The sequence below is a fragment of the Pholcus phalangioides genome, unplaced genomic scaffold, assembly GCF_987345545.1.
Source record: "Pholcus phalangioides strain wild (caught in Gottingen) unplaced genomic scaffold, Ppha-v1.0 ptg000031l_1, whole genome shotgun sequence".
Taxonomy (NCBI): Eukaryota; Metazoa; Arthropoda; class Arachnida; order Araneae; family Pholcidae; genus Pholcus; species Pholcus phalangioides.
The window spans coordinates 10,436,528-10,446,475 of record NW_028301621.1 but is presented as its reverse complement, the minus strand read 5'-3'; positions in this window follow the sequence as shown (position 1 = coordinate 10,446,475).

Here is a 9,948-nt window from a genome sequence, read left to right as displayed (position 1 = left end):
CTCTTTTGGTTACTCACGTACTTGCATACTCTTTTCTTGGTCACTTGCATACGTTTTCCTTGGTCACTTGCATACGCTTTCCTTGGTCACTTGCATACGCTTTCCTTGGTCACTTGCATACGCTTTCCTTGGTCACTTGCATACGCTTTCCTTGGTCACTTGCATACGCTTTCCTTGGTCACTTGCATACGCTTTCCTTGGTCACTTGCATACTCTTTTTCACATACTTACACACCCTCTGGGTCACTCTTTTTATCATTTCCATGCTTCAAACTCTCTAGGTCAGCCGATTCGTCACTCACTGACCTAGTCCCTCACTCTCCAAGCAGAGACGGATTTAAGGTTTTACTGCCTATGGTCAGTAAAATTTTGCCTCCCTTCTACCATCCAACTAAATTGCTTGACCACTCATTCCTCAAATTTGCCGCCCTGGGCTGCAACCCGCTATCCCCCCCCCCGTAAATACGCCACTGCCAATCACACATTGGAAAAAAAAATTTCGACACCAGGAATGAAGTCCAAATAGGACATATGCTCATAGCGCTGTGATGTTCTTACGTATTCTCGCAGCCGTCATCCCTGAAGATGTCAACTCTTGGCAGATAGATGTCAGTCGAATCGGGACATTTCCGCCGCATGAAAAATTTATTCTCAGGCAGAGAATGTCTCTCTCTCTCTCTCTCTCTTTAGACGTGTTTTGCATTTAAATGGAATCTTCTTCTTCTTTGATATTTTCGTATTCCAGACTCATGATGCGAGTCTCTCAGTCTCTCTAACTTTATGTCTCGCTTTATCTCGCTGAACCGAACGAGAATTCCAATGTGAAATCACTGTCAAAAAAAAATTGAGCCTTTAATAAACAATATAAGAGAAAACCAAATGAAGCCCGTTCAAAGGAATTTAAAGTAAAATCTCGCTCTTTTGTGCACACCGGGTGTGACAAAAAAAATCGCCCGTAAAAGAGGGGTGGGGGGGTTGACCGTTAATCAAGGGTTTGAAGGGTTTCAAATGCCTACGTTTATTATACGGGGGAGGGAATTATAATTTGGCAATAAAAAAGGGGTGACCGCATCTGAGGTGTGTCCGTCAAGAGGGTGTTTTACTGTACTCCGACCGACGGAATCTCCGGAGAAATAATTTACGGTTCGGTAAAAGTAAATGAATGGGGAAAAATAATTTGTGGACCGGCTGTGTGAGAAAATACATAAATAGGAGAAATCATTTGTGAACTGGCGAAAATATACAGGGTGTTCTGTTAATGGACCGACAAACTCAGAGGGTTGTTAGTAGGCATCAAGAGGAACAAAAATTGCAATGGGACATGGTGTCGCAAACCACGTTGAGAGGGTGAAAAATCGCGAAAAACGCATGCAGGTGTCGACGTCACGCTGGAACGACAAACAGCACAACAATAACTACAAAAAGATTTATTTGATTAATTATTACAACGGTTGTTGGATGTGGCGGCCGCTGACGTCATCAGTTAGGAGTTGTACCTTCTGGATGTGGAACGGGTACATCTTTTCATTATGTAGAACATTCCTGACCGCCGTGTGCTGAACCTCGAGTTCAGCTGCAACTGCTCGTGTACTTCTCGACGGGGAATCGGCAAACCGTTGAAGCATGGTTTCTTCCATTTGACGAGTGCGTACATTGCGCGGTCTCCCTGCATCACATCGTGCTGGGTTGAAGGTCCCTGTCTCCCGTAGTAGTCGATCGTATGTGTGGCGAAGGTAGTATGTGCGGACAACGCCTCATCGGATATTGCTGTTGGCACATTCGCTGTGCTAAGCTCCCATTGCCATCAGATGCATATCAGCGTATTCCTCGTTCTTGTAGTCAGCCATTACGATACTCATTGAAACAGACAACTAATAACTGCTACACGTGCTTACTACTGCAATAGCGCTAATTTACGTCGTCCGCAGAGCGTGATCCTACCCAAGCGCATGCGTTTCGCGACGCTGCTTACGTCAGATATGGTGAATGAACTCACGAACGCATTCAGCGATCAATTGACATCCACCTTTCGTCTCCTCTGGACTCAGAGCCTGCATGCGTTTTTCGCGATTTCACACTCTCAACATGGTTTACGACACCATGTTCCATCGGAATTTTTGTTCCTCTTGATGGCTACTAACAACCCTCTGAGTCTGTCGGTCCATTAACAGAACACCCTGTATAAATGGCAAAAATACTTTAACTTTCGGGACAGCAATAACTTAATAAGAAAAATACAGTAAAGCCTCCCTTTTTGACGTCACCGGCGGGACAAATAGAATTCGTCCGTAAAAGTGGAGGTGACCGCTAACCAGGGGTTCAAAATTCATATTTTCATTATACAAGGGGAAATTATTATTTGGCGGTAAAAGAGGTGGGGGTGACAGTATCTGAGGTGGTGTCCGTTAAGTGGAGGTTTTACTGTAACTTGTTGCCAAGTAAAAATTCATAAATACGGTAGTAGAAGTAATTTTCGAACCGGCAAAAATATATATAAATTAAACAAATATTGTAATTTGCGGGCCTGCGAAAAATACATTAATAAGATAAATTATTTGAAAACATACAAAAATTATGTTGAAGACATACCCCTCGTATGCAGAAATGACCTCGGTGCGAAAAAAATGACCTAATGATCGTCTTCAGAGGATAAAAATTACACACTGACCAAGTGTCCCGAGTACCCTTGATTACCAAATCTTCAATCCCGGTTTGTCAGCGGAACGAAAAATCTATACGTCTGTCTAAGTCAAACATCATGGCGATCCAGCATTATTTGGCAAAAAGTCATCTACTCTTCCTTATAGTACATATAATACTCAACATGAAGTTTTTCAACTGCACAGTCCCTTACGTACAGGATGGTCTTGAATTGAGAAGGTGGAGTGGGGGGGGGGGGATCTTCAAAAACTACTTTTTTCGCATATTTTTGATTGATTATGCTATCGCATGCCAGTATAAAATTTCACATACATCTCTAATACTTAATTTCTTTTTAAAATTTTCAAAAAAATATATTAAAAACAGCTTGCCTGCATGACATCGATGTAACCATAAAATATTGAAATTAAATTGAAGAAAATGGTTCATCTCGTAAAATGAACTGAAAGATTGAAATTTCATTGACCCATTCCTATGCAAATTTAATTTAAAGTTTAAATTTTAAAAAATTCAAAAGAAAAAGATTTTTTTTCATAAATCAAATATTTATGTTTGGATCTGAAATCATTTTAATCATTATATCAATGCAAATAAAATTGCCAAATTATTCTCAAATCGGGTAATTATTTTTTGAGTTATAATGCGCGTGGTTAAATATTGTGGTTTTGAGAAATCAACAAAAGGCATAAAACCTTCACCGCACAATAATCGTTGTTTACACTTTTAGTTTTAAACGTAACTCGCGTTACAAGTGGAATTTTTGCATGTGGTTTTCAGTAAGTAATTCAGTGAAAGTCAAAGTTTTTGATAGACTAATAATCACATAAATGACTTTAATGCTTAAAGGGGTATAGCAGCGCGATTTTTACAGGGTGTTTAATTGAAGCGTTGATCGGGTGCTCGCGAGCACGAAATCGGACATAAGCATTAAGCACAATGGTGGAAGTTACATGGAAGTTAATGGGAGCACAATGGTGCTCGCGAGCAATAGGTTGAAGATGACTGTCCTAACCTAACCGCACGTTGGAAAAGGGAAGAAGAACGGAAAAAAGATGAAAAGAAATGAATAGAAGAGGGGCAAAAATAGTATAATATGTAGATAAGAAAGTATACCTATATAGTAGATTTATCTTTCACCCTCACCCTACGTGTGTTCTCTTTCGCTCTCCCATGTGTATAGTAGAAAGATACATTATATGTGAGGAAAAATCACCAACTAACATAAGTATAGAAAAAACGGGAGGAGAAACACTTTCCTCTCACATAGGGTTCCAACAAAGCTTCACGATGGTGAGGAGTGAGGAAAGAAAACACAGGGAACTGGATTGAATTTGTTCCATGAATGTTTGGACCAAATTTGTGACTCCCTAAAATTGGTTATTTTTTTTTTTAACTCGTATACCTTCGCGTATCTTCAGATGTTTCGCAAAACATGGAATATTTTTGTTGAAAACTTCCACATGCCTTAAGTGGCACTCGTGCCACAAGTTGGCCACATCGAGCTTGATACATACCCCATTTGAGTCCTCAAGAAACCTGCAGAAAGTCCCCCAAACCTATGAAATTCCGAATTCTTAAGAAAAAAAGTATCGATTCATTAGTGAACTTTGGACGAAACACAATGTCCTGAAGAAAGAATTTCTTAATATAATACAGTAATTTTAAATTTTCAAGAGTGAATTTTTTTTTTCTTTGAAGAATGGATGTTGGTTCATTAAAAAATTCATGTCGGATCTCATGAAGGAGGAAAAAAAAAACCATATCCTTCCTCGATTCATTAAAGTCACTTTATCCTACTTTAATATGAAAACGAGAAAATGAAAACAGCTTATTTCCTAGATAATTTCAAATTAAAGCCAAAAAACTTTTTTTTGGAGGGAAGAATTCTCATATCCGACGGAATAATTGAATCCACATTCTCAAAAATCTCATTACAGAAATCTCTATGATATGTACATGTGCATGTTGTGTAATCAAACTTTAGTATTTTATTCATGTCCGTAATTACCAAGTTTCTTCTCCGTCTTATCATTGGAGAAGAATTTTTTTTTTTATAGAAAAATCCGTAGCTATTTTAAATTAGTTCAAAATTTCTATTTAATGTGCATTTTTTCCAACATTCGAGACATCCAATCATCATCATGGCTTTGAGACACGTCATTAATCAGGTGTTTTTGGATTTTCATATTCAAGTCCCGGGAATCAATACGTTTTGCTCTTAATCAGACTTTTTTCCTCTCTCTCTATCTATCTATCTCTATTTCTTGGCACTAAACGGCAGAGAGAGCAATAACCCTTTAAGCGGCATTGACGAGATATCTCGCTTCCTTAAAAGCCTCTTATTTTAGCATTGACAAGCCCGGGCATTTTGTAAAGTTCATATCTTAATATCTCAATGGAGATCTTTCTTCTATTCCCCTTAGTTTGCACCTACTGAAAATCTCAAAAAGCCTACTTCATTAAAAAAATATATGGCATTTTGAAGAATGTTTAGTGCGAGTTAATTGAGTGATATTGTATCCAAATTGTCTGTCTGTCAGTCATGGCTGTCACGTCTAGCCGGGCTAACTAAATCATGCCCAACTACATAACGGCCGCCTTCGTGTTATTTCAAGACATTTGGCTTCGTATTTCAAGAATCTTTAGTTAAAGGAACTGAACTATTCCGAAAGACCAAATCACCGACGATCACAACCTGTTTTCAACAGACTCCTCACGTATTCAAACCAACCACACCACCAAAATCAATGAGATTCCAACGTAATCTTATCACGGAAAATAGGCTCCTAAATAATCAATCTCTGAGCCCCTAAATGATTTCCATCAAGGGATTCCCGATCCTTCAAGGAGCGGGAAAAAAAGAATAAATTAATCGGAACATTTTACTCTCCCATCCTCTTCAAGTCGTATTTTGCTAGAAAGGCGAGAGGAATGCAACCGCCCCCCCCCCCTTCGCCTTTACACACGTCACGTCGTAAGGCAACCATCTTATTGGTTGCATAAATACACATACAAACACACAAGTTGAACTCTCTCAAATACCATTAAATTCTTCGGGAAAACGATCATCGAACTTACGACTCCTTGGAGAAACGACACCGAAGTTGCGAGACTTTAACCCCCCCCCCCCCCCCGCTCGCCCTGCTTCTTATCAAGTACCATCCATGCACTTTTAATTCTCGCAACGATGAGAGTGTAGTGTGCGAGAGTGTGCGATATTTCCCACCACCAACCTGGAAAACATCGACTTACAACGGTGGTGATGGTGGTGGTGGTAAGAACCGGCAAAATAACGGTTTTAAGATACGAAATGTTTCAAACTATAAACTACTTCACGGCGCTCCCCGAAACCCAACCCGCTCCAGAAGACTATTGTAATGAGCGCCCTTTTCTGTTCTCGTCGGGCAAAAGAAGGACTTTAAATATTCTCCGGAGAGGAAAATTACTAGGAAAATGGCGGATGAAGGAGAGTATGCAGTCATTATTTTTCACGGTAAATGCTTTGTGAGTTTGTGAGTTTTAGTTTGGAACCGATTTCCTTCCCAGGAGTTTCTGCGATAGCTGTGTCTTTCTTCGTTATTTTGCATTGCTGTTTGTACGTATATTAAAATTCAAAATTGGAGACCATCGGGTCGTGTCGGGGATGAAAGTTACCAAATCTCACACCGTCGGAAAAACACGTGCATGTATCACACCGGAAACGTTATGAGTCCCAACAACCATGACTGTCGGTTATAGATTAACTCCATCACAAGCTTTTGGGGAAACAAATTTGGAAATAAATCTGGTAACCTTGTAACCTGGGGAATCTTCAATTTCTCTTGAGTCGTGAGCACTGCCTGTGCTTATGAAACAAAGAGCCCACTTATGGAAACATTGACGTACGTGTGCCTGAAATATGCATTTGCAATTGTAATTCTTGTATGCGATTTTTACAGGGTCTTTGATTGAAGAGTTGATCGAGTGCTCGCGAGCACGATATCGGACATAAGCATTGAGCACAATGGTGGAAGTTACATGAAAGTTAATGGAAGCGCAATGGTGCTCTCGGGCAGCAGGTTGAAGATGACTGTCCTAACCTGACCGAACGTCAGAAAAGGGAAGAATAGAAGAAAAAGATGAAAAAAATGAATAGAAGGGAGGCAAAAACAGTATAATAAGTAGATAAGAAAGTAGGCCTATAGTAGATTTATCTTTCACCCTCACCCTACGTGTGTTCTCTTTCGCTCTCCCATGTGTATAGTAGAAAGACACATTACATGTGAGGGAAAAGTCATTAACATAAGTATAGAAAAAAAACGGGAGGGGGAGAAACACGTTCCTCTCACATATGGTTCCGATAAAGCTTCACGATGATGAGGATAGAGGAAAGAAAACACAGGGAACAGGATTGAATTTGTTCCATGAATGTTTGGACGAAATATTTCGTCCGTGATCGGAAAGGGGTTAAGTTGATGACGATGTGTTACCAGAATGGTGCGCGTGAGCCTCATTTGTGAGGGTTCTTCGATATCGACAGCAATGAATGTGTTTTCGAGAAACACAGTTCTCACGTGATCAGACCTTTTAAGCAGGATCGACACCTTTGGAGGAGCACAAAAAACTTGGGAGGAGGGGGCGCACAAGGAACTTCTTTCAGAAACATTTTGTTGCCAACCCTCATAAATCATTCAAATTAACAGAAATAGATTTTAACACATAAAAGATATTTTATTACGATATTTAAATTTTTGTACGAAGTTATTTACAATTTTTCTAAGTTTTTCATTGACTTGGGGATCTGCCCCCTATGCCCCCCCCCCATTACTACGTACGCCTCCACTCCACACATGATCAATGATGGAGGGTTATAGAAGATGAAAAATATCTTCCCATCGATCACAAGACACTGCCGCTGTGCGATTGTGTGATCTTAAGGAACGGACTCGTGTAGTCCACCGTGGGGTCCGAACCACACTGGCGGTACAGTGTTTGTCGGCTGAAATTGGTTTTCTGTGGTTCCAAACTTGGAGACGCGAATGCGAGCCGATCTCCCAGCTGAAAAGTCTCTCCACAGACCTCAATCAGACCTAGAACGGTACAAATATTCAATCAATACACTTCACACACAATATGAAATACAGATTGCCACACTATATGTCCACATATACACGGTACTAAGTAGGCAACCGGACTGTCAGGTACACACACACCTACTTCTGGCATAGACCTACTCGGTGGTAAATTGCCCGTGGTGAAAGACCAGAGTTATGCTCGGTTTGAAAGAATGAAAGATCAAGAGACTTGGTTCTTGTGATTACGTTTTATGCCGTAAATTATTTGTCCATTGAAAAGCTGGATCTTCTGAATAATTCACCGCATCGGTTATAGGATACACACTTTCCGCCAAATGACAAAAGCATTGACTTATAATAAAATCATACTTCGGGGAACAAAGCATGGAGCCAGGGTTATGCTTCTGGAGGAAGCAACTTACTTAAAATCAGTTGCATGTTTCACGCCCATATATAGTAACTCATCTCGACGTCCTGTCGTCCTGCCGAGGGAACTTTTTCATTAACAACAAGGCTCACCCCCCCCCCTTTAGTAGCTGTATATTTATCGGGTATTTCCATAGTTTTTTGTGCTCCTCATCCGGTTTTTTGCTGTTTTAGACTTCGCTTGGTTTGGGTTAACGAAAAAGTGATTACCTGGCCACCTAGGAGAGAGAGAGAGAACTGAGAACCAAGGCTTCTACTACTATAATCAAACTGCACATGCACCTCTGAGTAACTTCTAACGAATTGGTGCTCGTAAGAATGTGATGTGTACCTAACGTGAAGTTTGTTTCTAGGCATATGCTTAATATGTATTAAAGGAGTGCTGTCACCTGTCGCCAAAATTCGTAAGTAAACAACTTGCCAGTTTATTTGCCGGTTCGTATCACGCCTGAATTTCAAATGTTGTTGGCCCGATTACTCTATCTTGGGTTCCAAAACAAATGGAAGTGTAGTACTATACAGTGGCGTATTTACGGGGGGAGAGCTGAGCGGGCTATAGCCCAAGGCAACAAATTTGAGGAATGAGTGGCCAAGAAAATTACTAGAATGGGAGAAGGGTGGAAAAATTTGTATGACCCTCAATAAATCCGCCTCTGCCCAGACAACTAGAGACTAGGTCAGTAAGTGATCAAAAATGTGACCTAGATAGTTTGCAAGTGAGTGCGTGAGAAAAAAGTGACTTACAGCGTGAGCAAGCATATGAATGACCAAAAGAGTGACCTACATAATAAAGGACCAGGTCAGTGAGTGACCTAGAGCGTGTGCAAGCATGTGAATGACCAAAAGAATGACCTAGAGCAGCCATCCTCAACCTGCCGCTCGTGATCGCCATTTTGATCTCTGAAGCATCAATGCTCGTGTCTGATTTCATGCCCGCGAGCACTTGACACATGCTTCAATTAAAAACCCTTCAAAACTTGCATTCAAGGATTAAAATTACGCAGATTTCAGGCATAAGTACGTCAAAGTTGCCGTAAAGGATGCTCCTTGTTTGATGATGGGCATTGGCAGTGCTCGTGATGCGAAAAAAAGGTTGAGGTCTCCTCTCCTGCACTAGACCTAGAGCATGTGTATGTGTGTAAATGTTAAAAAGAGTCACCCATCATGCAAGGAACCATGTCAGAGAGCAACTAAAAGAGTGACCTAGAACGTGTTCAAGTACTTGAGTGACCAAAACAGTGTGCAATCATGTGAATGACAAACGAGTGACTTGGAGTGTGTGTGTGTAAGCATAGAATTGACCAAAAGAGTGACAGAGACACAGGTGTACTTGTAGGATTGGGGGCGAGGCAAGCGGGTTATAACGCAGGAATGGCTAATTCGAGAAAAGAGTAGTCAAAAAAATTGACTACTCTTTCCAATAGACTAGAATGAGAGAATTACGGCAAAATTCATGTAGCTCCCACAGGCGGCAAAACCCATAACTACGTCTCTGATACTACTGATTCTGTGTATTTCAATCCCTTCAAATAGCCTCAGTGTCGATCACCAGGCTCGTGATTGGTCAGTAAAATCAAAGAGACTATAATGTCACTTTATTTAGATAAAAAAGTTTTTTGTCCTCGTTTCCACACAAGAGAGAGAGAGAGAGAAACCCGAATGTAAATACCAAACAAGGCAATTCTTGGAAGATAAAAGAAAAGTATCCTGTTTCTATTCCTTTTCAAAGAAATTCTTTCTTGTCGGAATTTTCTTCTCCGTTTCAAAAGAATTTTCAAGTTGTTTTTTTTTTTCTCGGTATTTTTTA